The following is a 15,658-nucleotide window of genomic DNA, read 5'->3' as shown; positions in this document are numbered from 1 at the left end:
CCACTTTGGCTGCCCGGGGTTCACCGGTTCAGGTCCTGGGCGTGGACCTACACACTGCTCATCAAGCCGTGCAAGGCAGGCATCCCACATGTAAAGTGGAGGAAGATGGGCACAGATGTTAACTCAGAGCCAATCTTCCTCAGCAAAAAGAGGAGGACTGGTGATGGATGTTAGCTCAGGGCTAATCTTCCTCAAAAAAAAAAAAGGCCATGTGGATTACATTCTTGGTGTTGTTAAACATTGAGCTACTAAACAGACAACGCTAGTCTGTGCTGTCAGAGGTCAGGTTAGCGGTCACCTTGTATGGGGGGCAGTGACTGGAAGGGGCTGGAGGGCTGGTACTGGTGGTAATGAGGTTCTGGTGATGTTCTGTTTCTTCATCCAGGACCAGTTACTCAGGTTGTTTATCTTTTGAAAAATACATGGAGCGGTACACTCTGATAGGTCCATTTTTCTCTGTATTATGCTTCAATGCAAAGTTAAAACTATAAAGCTACCAGGGCATCAATCTAATTTGGTAAGATAAGCAACCAGCATTGAAAATCCTGCTGCGAGGAAGTGGAGGCCATATTTCTGTCTGTCTCTCTCTCTGTTTTTCCCTCAGATAATGCCTTACCTCGTGGAAGCGGTAAGGAAGCAAGCAAAACATTTTGGACATTTGAATTTTATGTCTCTGTCCTGTTAAGTGGTTGTGAATTTAAATTTCATCTTGTCTGAAATTTGTATTTCTACTCATGTACCCTTTTTGTTTACATTTGCCCAGTGTTGCTTTGCCTATACTCTTTTTTTAAATATAAATTTAAAATAATAATACTGATAAATTGGTGAAATAATTCTATGCACAGTACCTATCTTTGGAATTAGAACATTAATAATACATTTGAAGCCCTCCATATATCCCTTTCTGATCTAATTTTCATCCCTCCCACCTTTCTTTATATGTATGCATCACTAAATAATATATGAGTTAGCTTTTTCTGGTTTAAAATTTTATAGTTCAGCCATACTAGATAAAGTCAAATGTTTTCCAAAGAAGTTCTAGCCAGTTTCCGCTCTCACGAGCCGTGTTTAAGAGTTTCTGTTGCTTCCCATTCTCACAAACAGTAAATATTGTTCCATTTCTTAATTTTTCCCAAGTTGTAAAATATCCTAAGTTTTGAAAAACTGATAGTCTATGGTGGTTTTAATTTGCTTTTCCCTAATCATCAAGGAGGCTGAGAAGTTTGTCAACCCAAATGTTTATTTGCTGTTAGAGCACCATTTTCTGTTTAATGTTTATAGGTTCTGTGGGGGAGGGGAGAATTTCCCCTCCTTTTCCCCTTCAGGTTCTTACGGCTGGTCAAGTAATTAAGAGGACATAAGGTGGGTTAGTAGGTGAAAATCAAACAAAGTTGAATACACGCACATGGGGAATTCACACGAGCATGAAGAATTCCAAAGACAGTCAGGCAAAATGAGGTATATATGTCTGCCCGAGCTGAGAAGGAGACGGAGGTCTGAGACTTCAAAGCGGGAGAAGGCAATTTACAGGAAGATGAAAAGAGTTAATATTTGGTGAACAAATGTTTGCTGGGCCTTCTATAGACAACAGGACCCAAAAGAAAACTTTGATCAAATGGGCCTTGCTAGGTTCCTCCCTGTCTACCACACCTAGTTCATATTATGCTAGCGTTATCTATGGTGAAGCTCCTTCCTGAGACAGGCCTTTCTATCTTAAATTCTATTAGGCAATTTGGGGGAAGGTCAAAGATTCTTACTTAGTCTTCTGAGCCTTGATTGTTTTCAGCTTGAAATAATCTGCATAGCAGACTGGCACACCTTGGGGCAGCCTACCCTGAACTCATCAGCTCTTATCTGACTTTCTCTGGGGTTGTGTCTATTTTCCTGATTGATATGTAGGAATTTTATATATACATATACACACACACACACGTGAAAAGGAACATCAAAGTTGGAGGACTCATACTACCTCATTTTAAGATTTACTATAAAGTGACAGTAATTAAGTTAGTGAAGTATTGGTGTTCTGATAGAGCTATAGATAAATGTAATGGAAGAGAGAGTCCAGGAATAGATCCATACATACATGGTCAATAGATTTTTCAGCAGAGATGCCAAAGTAGTTCAATAAGGAAGGGATAATATTTGAACAGATAGTGCTAGAACAATTGGGCTTTCATAGACAAAAACATAAACAAATAAATAAGCTGACCCTTCCCTCACACCATATACAAAATTTAACTTGAAATGAATCATACATCTAGATATAAGAGCTAAAATAATAAAACTTCTGGAAGAAAACATAGATATTTTTGTAATAATGGGTTAGTCAAAGATTTCTTGGCTAGGACAAAAAAGTAAAAAATGTGAAAGAAAAAAATTGATAGATTTAACTTAATATTAAAAACTGCTTTTCAAAAGACACTGTTGAAAGAATAAAAAAGCCACAAACTGAGAGAAAATATTTGCAGAACACATATGTGATAAAGGGCTTGTATCTAGAATATAAAGAGACCCTTAAAATTCAATAACGTGATTGAGCCAACCCTGATGGCCTCGTGGTTACAGGTTGATGCTCTCACGACTTCAGTGGCCCGGGTTCATTTCCCAGCTGCAGCCACACCACACATCTGTCCGTTGCCATGCTATGGTGGCAGCTCACAGAGAAGAAACAGAATGACTTACAACTAGGATATACAACCATGCACTGGGGCTTGGGGAAGAAAAAGAAAGAGGAAGATTGGCAATAGATGCTAGCTTAGGGTGAATCTTTCCCTGCAGGAGAAAAAAAAGTTCAGTAAGATGATAAACAATCCTATTTAAAAACGGAGAGATTTAACAAATGCTTCACCATGGCAAATAGTATGTGAAAAGATGCTCAATACCATTAAACATTAGGGAAATGCAAATGGAAACCACAATGAGATATCACTACACAGGTACTAGGATGACCAAAATGAAAAACATTGATCTTATTAAACGTTTGCAAGGATGTGGATTACATAGAACTTTTGTGCTTTGCTAGTGGGAATGCAAAATGGTGCAGCCACTTTGAAAAGAAGTTTGGCAAGTTTTGTTTTTTTCAGTTTGGCAAGTTCTTTGGGGTTAAACATACACTTACCATGTGACCCCCAATCCCACTCCTAAGTGAAAACCTATGCCCATCCTAAGACCTGAATGCAAATGTTTACTGCAGCTTTATTCATAACCAACACAAATTGGAGACAATGCAAATGTTCTCCAACTGGTAAATCAATTAAAAAAATTGTGGTACATCCATAAGACAAAATACCACTCAATGCTAAAAAGAAATGAACTAGTGAGTGCAGGGACCAGGGAATGGGGGAGGGGATTAACTGCAAAGGGAGGAAAGGAAACATTGTGGGGTGATGGAAATGTTTATACCTTGACGGTGGTTACATGACTGCATAGGTTGTCAAAACTTGTTAAACTGGACACTTAAAAAGAATAAGTTTTATTTTATGAAAAATATATATAATGCAAATTATATGTAAATTATATTTGCTTGTTATATTGTATGCAAATTCAGTAAAAACTGATTTTGTAAGAGTCAAGTAGTTCCACAAGCTTTTTTTTGTAAAATAGCAGACTTCCCATTGCCCATCTCTTGGCATGGGAATACTTGAAGGAATCCCTTTCAATTCTTTTAGCTGAATCTTATGGGACCTCTATCACAATATCATATTTCTGATTTTCCAGTTGTGGGTATTATGAATTGAGTCCCAACTATGTGAGAATGAGAATTTAACTCCCTTTCATCTCCCTTCCCCATCTCAAACGCACATCCTTCCACACCGCTCCCTCCTCCTAGTTTTCCCAATATTGTCCTACGTACTTTTAGTGAGGTCAGTATTCAATAATTATATTTAACTAATTGTGGGTATTGGTTCACAACCGAGCTGTGTAGGATACTCGATTATTTTCCTTTCATGTAAAACTTTTGCTCTCCTTACAGTAGTCCTTTTTGTTTACTCCATAATTTTCTATGTATTCACCAAACTCAAACTCGTGGCCAGTTTTCAAAATCTATGCTTGCTTTTTGTTCAGAAGCATCAGGTATTTTATCAATTTCATATGCTTGAACACATTTCTCTGTCTTCTGAACGCCTCTGAAATGGGCTGGATGCCTTCTGTAATGGGTCATAACTGTTATCCTGAGTTGCCCTTGAACTCTATCCAAAAATTCCTCTCCCCTCTCTCCCAGGTGGCATCTTCCACTTATGGATCTCATGTCTTCTTTCTTGATTTACTCATGTGTTTTGTAGAGCATGTTCTGACGATGAGCGAGGCTAAGGTAAATTTTTAGAGACTTTATACGTCTGAAAATATATTTATCACATCTTTCTGTTTAATGGATAGTTTGGCTGGGTAAAGAATTGTTGAAATAATTTTCCTTTAGAGTTTTGAAGCCATTTCTACACTGGTTTCTAATTTCCAATGTTGCTTTTGGGAAACTTTATATTCTGATCCATAACCCTTTGTGTGTGGCCCTTTTTTTTTTTCTGGAAGCTTGTAAGGTCTTCTTTGTATTCCTTGTGTTCCAAGTTTCATAACACTGGTCTGGATCTATTTCCAGCCAATGTGCTGGGCATTCCACTGGCCCTTTCATCCTGGAAACACATGCCCTTTGTTTCTGGGTATTTTTGGGGAATTATGTCTTTAATTCTGCTGCTGTTTTCTCCTGTTCTGTCAGTAATTTTCACTATTCATAACAGTTCCACTAATTTTCTTATCTTTTCTCTGATATTGTCTATTTCTTTGTCTTTTTGCTCTACTTTTGGGAGAGTTTCACATTTTACCTTCCTTCACTTCTGTTGACTTTTAAAAATATCTGCTCACATACTTTTAATTCCCAAAGGTTCTTTTTTTCCCATACATATTCTTTTATAATAAACTACTTGTTTTTATTTAGTAACTGATATATTTCCTTGTATCTCTCTGAAGGTATTAATAGTAGTTTAACAACTTTTTATTTTCCCAGAAAAGTCTCCATTTCCTATGTTACTTTTTATTACTTTTCCATGTTTTCTTTTGGCCTCTGTCTTTCATATCAGGAGGTGCACTGACCTACATCATCTTATATCAGAGGGGCACTGAGTTAGCGTCCCCTGAGGGTCCCAGCTTTAATGTGAAGACCCAGGCTCAGCTTCCTCAATTTTCAGAGCACCTGAGGCTTAGCAACCAGACAGCAATGCCAATTTGGGATATAAGGAGGTTTCTTCATGGCAACTGCTCTTATTAATCTCCCTTCTACCTACGTGTGTATTGCTTATGCTTCCAACACAAGATTTAGGTTTCTGCTTTTCTTTTCCTTCTGATTCTTGAACATTCCCCTCATTATTATATCCTACATGCTTTATCATTATAACTTTTGTTTGTCATAATTTATCAAGAAGCTAGTTATATTTCAGTGGGAGTGAAAGTTTTATAGCATCTAGTGCACCATATTGCTACCACCCTCAATTTTCCACTCTTCTCTCTCACTTTTTACTTTTCTTTTAAGGTTGGCCCTTGAGTTAACATCTGTTGCCAATCTTCCTCTTTTATTTTTCTTCTCCCCAAAGGCCCCCCAGTACATAGTTTATATTCTAGTTCTGGGTCCTTCTAGTTGAGCTCTGTGGGATGCCGGCTCAGCATGGCTTGATGAGTGGTGCTAGCTCCACGCCCAGGATCTGAACCACTGAAACCCTGGGCCGCTGAAGTAGAGCCTACGAATTTAACCACTCAGCCACAGGGCCAGCCCCCGTCTTTCACTTTGTTTTAACTCGACTTCTTGTAAAACAGTATGACAAACTCCTATGCACCATTATCCAGTTTCAACAAATGTCAACGTTTTATTATTCTTATTTCATCTAATCGCACCCTCCCACATTCTGCTTGGTTGTTTTTTTTGAGAATTTTAAAGCAAGTCCCTGACATTTTATCATTACATTCACAAGAATACCACTATAAATCTCACCCATAACAACTGCGATACCATTATCACACCTTAATATCAAATACTCAGCCTGTGGAAACATTAATTTTTCACACATTGTCTCCTTGATCTATTTTCTGAGTCTCTTATCTTTTCCCTGTAATTTTCTTCTCTCTATTCTTTGAGATGTTCTTGATTTTCCAGGCCACTAATTTAGATATTAAGAGTGAATTCAGCTACTAAAATTTTCAGTTTGCAAATCATATTTTTAAGCTGCAGGATTGTGGGGTTTGAGGCTCATTATTTTTTTTCTTTGGGTGTCCAGCTCTCGCCTTCCATAGCTCTGCTTCCCTGGCCTGTGTTCTCATGATTTAATCTCGTCCTTCTCCTTCTGGCTGCTTGGGCTTCTTGGGTGGGCAGTTTTTTCTCTCCGGGACACAAATCCGGTTGAGGAAATACCTTTAATGGCAAAGGCTGTGGAAGCAAAGGTGTCTTACTTAGTGGTTGTTGAATTGGTAATGAATCTACAGTCAAGGATTTGTGTCTCTCATTCTATGACTGCTGTCCTCTGAACCGACTAAAACAGTAATAAAATTCTCACCCAAACAGCTGCTCTGAATTTTCATTTCTAAAGGCAATCCTTTCCAGGAAAAATGGCATCTCCTGGATATATGTTTAGGTGTTATATGGACTGTGCCAAGCTTGGTCTTGAAAACACCCCTTGGGTTAAAGGACTATTTGTCATCTAGGATGATTAAACTAAGGATGTGGGGATTCTATAGGGATGTATTGTGTGTGTGTGCACATACGTATGTGCATGTGTGCATGCATGCGTGTGCCTGCAGCTGTGGAGGGAGAGGTTCTGAGAACCACTTGCACCACCAGAGGTTTAAAATAATTGTAGGGTTTTAAGAGGGTGGTTATTAACTTTTACTTGTTTTCTGTTAAACTCAGTCCTCTTTTTCCTAGAAAAACAAACGAGTGCAAATAGACATAAACATTTACATGCAATTGAATGGTCTCAGGTTTCCAGAAGCCTCCTCATAGGTCTGAGGCAATAGTGCAGCTTCGAGAAGGGAAAGGAGGAGAAGCAAGAAGCCACAGTCCTCAGAGTGAAAAGCATGAGGCGTGTGAACCACAGCCCTGGGCACTAGGATGGGAAATAGGAGGACCTTGGCTTGGATTTGCCGCCAATGAGCTGTGCAATCGGGGCGAGCCACTTGTGTGGTAAAATGGCATAATCATACCTACCTTATAGTGTTGCTTTAAGGATTAATGGAGGCATGATAAATTGCTAAATACACATTAGCATTATTCTTTTAAATTTTAGCATAGAATCCTAAATACCATCTATTTGCTTCTACAATATAAAGCTTTATTCTGGAATTTGCCTCCAATGGTCCCAACACTTCTGGACTTTGGTGGCAATGCTCTTTTTCAACCATGCATAGGGCATTCCTGTACAGAATTAATTTGGTGGTAGAAAATAAGTGTCATTTTATATTTTAAAACCATTTAGATGTTAATTCGCTTTTCCCTTAAAGGGGTCTCAGTGGAAAGCCCACCTTCAGCTGTGTAAATTTGCCTTGAGGGGGAAGAAGCATCATGGGATTCTCCACCACTAATGTTTAAGACTGAGAATGTAATGAGTAAGAAAACCCTTGATGCAAGTTACTGAAAATCAAATCTAAGTTTTCCGGAGAAGTATTTGCGAGCAGACTTGGTATTTTGAGCACCATTTTTATTATCCATCTTCAGCAGTTGAGGAGGAGGGTGAGCAACAAGAAAAGGAGAAATGTAGGCACGGTGAGACGGGAAGGAAATTTCTAGGGAAAACTCTGTTTAAAAATGGAGAACGACGAAAGTTAACTGACCTACTGATTTTCCTCTTTATGAGAAAAACCAGGTGCCTTAATCTCCCAGAAATCAGAATGTTACGACTTTGCTGCACAGACAGTGTGGAAGGCAGGAATGGACATGACAGTGTACTTTCGACATGACTCATGCTTCTTTTGAAGCTGGGTGTTCCCAGGAAGTACTTTTCCAGATGGTCTCTTCTGAGTGGACGTAGCAGGGCACCAGGTGAGGTTAAGAAAGATGGAATCTGGAGAGCTTGTTCAGGAGAGAAACAGATGATAGCCACGAAGGAATTGTTGATAATTTTGTTAGGTGTGAGAACAAGAGTATGGTTATAGTTTCGTTAGTGTAAAAACACTTATGGTTCTGGCCTTCTTGCAGTATCTTGATATGTAAGTAATGTCCACATTTTTAAGAGATGCACGGAGGGATAAAATATAGTGCCTTAGATATGCTTTAAAGACCAAAATTCTAACAGTCATTTTGTGTAAGAGGTGTGGTTAGACGTGGCCCCTGTGCCTGTCAGGAATATAAGAAAATTAGAAAAACAAGCACGTCATGTTTTAGTAAGTGGAAAAAACAATAAACTCATTTGCAAAATTAAAAATACATATTTTTTGTCTTCAGGATCAAGTGCCTTTCATGAAGCTCTCAGCTATGTTGCTACCCAGTTAAAAAAAGAAAATCTTTGGGTGAAAAGACCCGTTTCTTCATGTTCTGCCCACCAGTCTGGAAGGAGAAGAGCCGGTCGCTGTGTAGACGCATCAAGAGGACCCTGAAGAGGGTTTCTCCGGGGGTGTTTGCGCGCCTGGTTGTTGTTAAATGAGGCATTTGCTTCATCATAAATCGAAAAGTGCCTCTCCCATCCTTCCTCTTTCCTTCCCCCACGGCAGCCTCTGCCTTTCTCAGAATGCAGGCAGTGCCCGTTCTTTCCACAAGTCATCAGTCCAGGTACAGGCGATGCAAAAACTCCTTCACTCAACACACATTTTTGAGCACCAACTAGGTATAGGCAGAAGGGCCCTGGGCTGGATTTAATGATCCACTGGTGCCATCCTGAAATTCTTAATATATTTTGAACAAAGACCTCTGCATTTTCATTTTGCACTGTGCCCTGCAATTTATGTAGCCAGTCCTGAGAAGTGAACAAAGCAGACAGCAATCCCTGATCTCGGCAGCTTATCTGCCAGGACTGGATTTGGGTCCTGGCCCTGGAGGAGAGAAGGGGCGCAGATAGCGCTGTGGGAGGAGAAGCAGATATGTAAAGAAGTCCAGCAGAGCAGGGGAAGAAGGAGGAGGAGGAAACATTCCCTGGTGGGGGAAGGTTCGCTTTAAAAGAGCAGTGGGTGTTTGCTAGCAGAAGGCCCTGTGCGTGGGAGATCAGGAGCTTCCGGAACGGATACGTATCCACGTATCCACGAGCAGGCGCGTTAGAGATGCAGGTGGGAGGGGCGCCCGTGTGCGTTTGGTGATGGTGAGCTCACGGTTTGGGGGATACAATATGACGAGAGAGAGAGAGAGAGAGACAGAGAGAGAGAGACACACACACACACGGCCCGCGAGGGGCTTAATCTTAGAGGAATTTACCTGCCATCACGAGGAACTGACACTATCTTTCGGTGGATGGTTCTTATCTCTTAGCTATTTATTAAAATCCCTTGGGGGATCTTAAGCATTATACCAAGCCCCAATCCATTAAATCAGAATTTCAGGGATTGGGACAAAGGCATTGGTATTTTTTAAAGCAACCAGGGTGATTCTAATGGTTAGCCGGGGTTAGAAGTAGCAGAGTTAGGCAAAGGGAAGTGTGGGTGTAGGATTGTATACTAATAAAACGATGGGCGGACTTGCTCATAGCTAGATTTTAGAGAGTTCCGAGAAGTTGGAGGATGAGTTAGAGAGGCGTGGTCAGAAGGGACATGAGTTCCGACAGTGCTTCTCAAACTTTGCTGTGCTTATGCACCCCCTGGGCACCACCTGCTGATCCTGATGGCGTGGGCCTGGGGAGGGGCCTGAGACTCTGCATTTCTAACAAGCTCCCAGGTGCTGCTGAGCTTGCTGCTCCTCTGGCCACATGGAGCAGCACGAGGAGTCAGGGGACAGTGTCCGTGGCTTAGGTAAGAGATGATCAAGGCCTGATAACAAGAAGTGTGCGTGGGGATGGAGACAGCCAGGATAGCCTCCAGATTTCTTGCTTGGCTGACCGAGTAGAAATTGTGGAAGGAAAATTTTTCACTTGGAGCAGCGCTTGCCTAAGAGATGTCAACACTGAATGTCATGTTTCATCACCACTGATTCTGATGAGCTGAAGCGGACAGGACCCTTCCCCGGACCCAACGGGAGGCTCATCACCGACCGATAAACTATGGATCTTGTTTTTAACCAACTGTTTGCAGACTTGTTGACTCACTTAAGGCAATCTAGGGTGATAATTTCCAATCCTTAATTAGAATAATTATCACAAATTCTCCTTTTCCAGCACTTAAAAGGCACTAATTTTTCCCTCAGGGAACTCCATTTTTTTAAGCTCTGCTGGTCTTGGACGACATTACACCATTCGGCAGACAGGGGACCCGGGAGAAAGAATGCGTTGTTGGGAGTAAGTGGGGGAATGTGGAAGAGGGTAAGAAGATGAGTTTGGTTTGCGTTAAAATTTGTGGGCCCCTTTGATGTATAGTTTCAGTAAGCGAGTGCGTCTACAAATCTGGATACACAAAGGGAGAGTTTGGGATGCAGAAATGGATTTAGAGGCAATCAGGACATATGTGGTTGTTGGAGCCATGAGAATGAATGAGACCATCCCTGTGTAGTGAGGTGGGAAGAAGACCCTGGGTGACACCAACACCCCAGGAGGGGCTGAGGATGAGGAGCCAGCAAAGGACACCCACAACAGGAGGTTAGGATGGCTTATCCTCTGACAGCCCCTCTACCCCCTCATAGAGGAGCTTGTGTAGCTCCTCATGCACGGTCCAAAGGAAAGGAGAAGACACATGCAGCTAGGATGCCTGGACCAGGTGGGTCAGGTCAGAGCTACCGCACTGGTTCCGGAACCACACTGCTCCTCTTCCCATCAGGTGCCGAGACAGTCTGATTTATTTCCTTCTCTTAAGTTGTATTTTCTTTCTGAGACCTAGAATCCCCTCATCTGATTTGGCTTCTGTCTGTTCCAAATCTCTGCACTCCCCAAGTCTCTGGATGTGCCTGAAAATGCCTGAGCCCTAGAGAATCCTAGTTCCCATGCAAATCAGTGGAACACGTGTATAATTCCGTGCCAGATGCGTTAAAATCTTAGCTTCAGCCTTGCCAGATCCCCACTTCATAATAAAGCCACTGAGGACCTTGGGCCTGAGGTGAGAGGGCAGGGGAAGGAGGGAAATGGCCGTGGAAGAGAAGGTCCCTTTAAGGCAATTGGGAATGTAGAAGAAGTTGGGAGGACAGAGGAAAGGAAGAGAATCAGGTGCCAGAGCGACTGAGATAATGGTCACCAAACTGCCCCCAGAATCATTCAATAAGTGCACATTATGGGAAGAAAAAGCAAAGCAAAACAACACTAATAAAAAACACACCTCACGCCAAAGCTAACAGCTACAAAATCCAAATGCAGCGTGGTTTCCAGTTTAATTGGATTAGGGTGCGTTGAAGCTTCTGGTGGAAGCAGCTTTGTGTTTTCATGGTCTTCACAGCTGTTGCACTGGGGTCTTGGGGATCACCGGGTGGAAGGACAGTCTGAGACGGTCTGCTGAGGCTCCATGTCCTGGGCAGAGGCTCCAGCCTGAGTCTCTGCGCCCTTAGATTCTATAAAGGAAGAACTCAAAGTAAGGCTGTAGGTTAAGTAAAATCCCAAGAATCCTTGCTCTTGACTGGATTTTTATCAACTCATTACAGAATTCTGATCATCTCGTGCTCCTCAAAACCTCTGATAGGTAGATATTGGTATATTTGATGAGTAAAAATGGGGAAAGTAAATTATGAATGAATTCAGATTTCTTGGGAAAGAAACTCTTACAAATATGGTTTCCATGATGGAGGGTGGGGGCCAGGGGTGTGTGTGTGTGTAAAATTTTTGTTGGGGACAGGTTGGAACATTAGTATTGAACGCCTGGTGTTCTGGAGCTTCATTTGTCAGGTACGAGTGGCCAATACGATATAACAATCGATGCTGATGATGTTTGAATCACATTTTGGTGCCTCCTAATATAATAAAGGAAGACATATATCTATTGGATTTTTTTTTTTAAATCAGTTGCATTTTTCCAGGGCTTGATAGAAAGCCAGCTAATTTCGTGGATGCCGCCGCTGAGGAAACGCTGAGGTGGGTGAAGAAGACGGAGAATCACGGATTTAGCGTTTGTTAGTTTCTAGGATAGTGTGGCCAAAGGGGAATGATGTTATACCACTCTTCCCACCTCACCCGAGGTGTGGGCAGGGGAAGGGTGGCTAAGGAAATTAAGTATCCCCTCCCAGGCATATGAGGTGACATCTTTGCCTGTGTCTTTTGTTTTTTAAACCGCATGACAAAATGATCAGTCTATTTCTGTATATTCCATACCACCTAGGTGGTTACGTTGTTATACAACTTTTGCTTGTACAGAGAGGTTATTTTATGAATTTCATGTCAGTGCATGTCTTGGGTTTAATAGAATAACCCTCCCATAGAGACAGCTACAGACATATTAGGAGCAGAGCCTGGCCAAGGTGTGGGGTTTCCTGCGGGTACTATTTGTCTTTCATTTTATGAGAAAACATTAAAAAAAAATGAAATAGCGAATATATTTTGAATACCCATTCGTAGATACAAATTTTTAGCAAAATGCTAACCATCTATTAGCTTAAAAAATTTAAACATTGAATTCCAAACAGATTAAAAGGAAGTAAGTTTAACTTTAAAGGAAAGTCATTTACGAAAGAGGCATTGGGGAAAATAACTGGTAAAGGAATTTTTGGAACAGAAAAGTTTTGAGTCACTGTTGCTGGGCTCACACCAGGAATAAAGTTGGGCGCACACCATCCACCCACGGTATATTTTTGGCTACAGCACAATTTGAGCCCTGGCTCCGACTCCATCGTTTACCTCTCCACTCTTGTGTAAGCTGAGCTGGTAAATCCCTTCCCAAACTTGACTCCCTGTTCGTAAAGAAGGTTTGGTCCCTTTTCAGGCCAGGTCCTACTCCTCTTACACATTTGGAGGCTGGGACATCGTGTGATGCTTTGCATCTCTAGAGGATCAAAACTTGCTCAGGGTTTTAGAGAAAAGGATATGCTGAAGAAGGAGACGCCTTAGAGATGAGTCACAAAGCTGACTTTCTAATGTTGGAGGGTAAGAAAAAGCCAAATGAACTAGAACTACTTAACCCCATGAAGACAGGACTTCCAATATAATAAATATCCAAAGAGGGTAACAAGGCCCATTTGGACAGGTGAATTGTATGGAACTCAGGAAGAATTTCCAAATAATTATAGTAGAAACAAAAAAAGGAGTTGAGTGTACGGGTGCTAATGTGGGATATTATATTATTAGCTGTTGAGCTGTACAGAGCAGATAATCTGACTGATAAAAGGAGAACTTCTCATCCTCTCGGTTGATGATGCCAAAGTCTTGGCTATTACCCATGGTGAATCACCACCCACAATTAGAAAATGCCCGCAGTGCTGAGGTGATTTCCAGGCAGATAAGGGTAACTTATGGCTAATTGAGAACGTTTGCTGTTGGTCAAGAGATCCTCAAAGTGGAAGAAGGAAAGTGTGTTTTCATTATCATATCCTTTTTAGGAGGGCGTAGCCCGTGGGACTCCTCAGATGAAAATAACCCCTTTTGGCAGCTTTTGCTTCGATTTTTAGGAAGTGATAGTTCTAAGAGTCTGCCTGCTGAAAGCATTTCTTCCTGATCAGTTTGTGTGTGTGTAAAGTGACCCCCTCTGAGAGCCAGAAGCTCTCTCAAGGCATTTGTGTCTGAGAAGGAAAGACGTAGAGGGTGGAGGGGAGCCTGCCCATTGCCAGAAGGACTGGCCAGGTACCAAGTGAGGTGGATGTCTGCTCCGCTGTCGCACGCTTTCTCCGCTGCAGATTCTTGCAGCATCCTATTAGAATGAAGAACAGCTCAGCTGAGAGGGTTTAAACCTTGACTGAATTATAATGAAAAGAAAACAAGTACAGTGCCAAGAGTAGTATTCTTGTGTTTTTGTCTTCCTGACAATAAACACTAGTCTGGTAATCAGCTGTGACAGAAAGATGCTTCCAGCAGCCTCCAGAGGGGGATTTTTTTCATCTGATTCTAAATTATATTCTTTTCATCAGAGTAGAAGAAAATGCTTTAAATAGCCCTTGGCGCCCAATCCACTGGGTGAGCTGTGCCCTTGTTTTAATTTTCACCTGCCAAAAGGCTCTTTATCCTTGGGTCAGCAGTGGATCTGTGGTTTTTGTCCTAACGTTTGCAAATGATATTCATTATTTGGGGGACGATTACGAACACGAGCTAAAAATCCTTCTCAAGCTCTTTTTTATGTCATTAGATTCAAAATGATTTTCCAGTCTCTCTGTAAAGATGCTGTTTTCTTAGAAAGCCAATTGGCCTATGGGTGGCGAGACCGTAGTAACCCTTGTATAGTCAGAGGATTGTCAGTCCTTCACTGGGCCCATGGCTGCTCCTCCATCCAGGGCTTACCGGAGTGCGTTAAATGAATGAAGCAATCGGTCAAATTCCAGAAGGGGGAGTGAAAACTATTCCTATGTGCTCGGTTGGCCGAGCCCATGGTCTGGGGACAGAGTGAGCACCTCTGTATGGTAGTCGAGTCTAGTGGTCAACATAGCCTTTGGTGCCAGATAGGTTTTGACACAGATGGTCTTTGGCATCACACAAACCAGGGGTTGATTATCAGCTCTCCCCGTACTACTGTGCACCCTTGGTCAAATTATTTAACTTCTCTGACCCCCATTTCTTCATCTGGAAAACTGGGTTAATAGTGCCTAATGTATATGGGTGATGTAAGCACTCTCTGGAATAATGTTGAAAGTCAGTTTAAGAGTGGCTGGCACGTGCTTGTTTGATAAACATTCTGATTATTGTTATTAGAGGCATGGATGACCACTAAGAGTGCTTGTGCAGGATTTAGTCAATAGGCACCCACATTCACTCTCCCCTCCTTTTAGGGTACCTTCCCTCACTGCAGAGTTAGAAAACCCCAAACTACCCCATTTCCCCGACTCTCTTTCAGCTAGAAAATTGTTTCCTTTCATTGGATTTGCTTATGTGATGTTTGCAAGGAGGAGGTTTGACAGTGGCCATTTTCATGCTGCTTTCGTCTATTTTCTGCAGGTGAGCAAGGTCACGGGATTTTTCTGGAGCACTTGTCCAGCTTTGTAGATGACGAGAAGTGATGACTTTCTGATCGTGGCTTTCAGATTCCTGTTTCTTCATCCCTGGATTGCAGCTTTGGTGATGTGTTCTTGAACTCAGTAGACTCTGGGGAAGCCTCCTGATACCCCACTTTCTTGATTTTACCACAGGGACCAGCTCCCTGGTGCTCTGGCATTCTGGGAGTTTTTCCTGGAGATTCATCTGAAAGCCTTCTTCTTTGGCCTTTCCACCACTTCCCTAATTAAATCATTCTGTGTTTAAAATAGAGTGGATTCTGTTTCAAGCACCAAATCCTAACTTAAACCAGTCCCATGGGGAGAATGAAGAAGGGAGAAGGTAGAAGGAAGGGGATGGTAGGGAAGAGAAGGTTCAGGAAGTAAGGAGGAGAAAGAGGCACCTTCAACTGACTGATAAGGTAACACCCGCAACTTGTGACTATCCACACAGAACACGAAAAACTCAAGAAGAGAGGAGCAACACTGCTGTGAGTTCTGGGTTTAAGATCTGTT

At 41.8% G+C, this 15,658-nt stretch overlaps 1 long non-coding RNA gene across 1 annotated transcript in view; it reads left to right on the top strand.

The window, feature by feature from the left end:
- LOC138921110 (uncharacterized) overlaps positions 1–15,407 on the top strand; it is a 67,175-nt gene extending 51,768 nt beyond the window's left edge. The window contains exon 3 of the long non-coding RNA XR_011433395.1: positions 15,108–15,407. This is a non-coding gene — a long non-coding RNA (uncharacterized lncRNA). The remainder of the gene's footprint in view (positions 1–15,107) is intronic.
- Positions 15,408–15,658: the final 251 nt, after the last annotated feature.

This window comes from Equus caballus, chromosome 27, assembly GCF_041296265.1.
Source record: "Equus caballus isolate H_3958 breed thoroughbred chromosome 27, TB-T2T, whole genome shotgun sequence".
NCBI classification, from domain to species: domain Eukaryota; kingdom Metazoa; phylum Chordata; class Mammalia; order Perissodactyla; family Equidae; genus Equus; species Equus caballus.
Note: the sequence above shows the minus strand (reverse complement) of the source record. Positions and strands in the feature narration are given on the sequence as shown.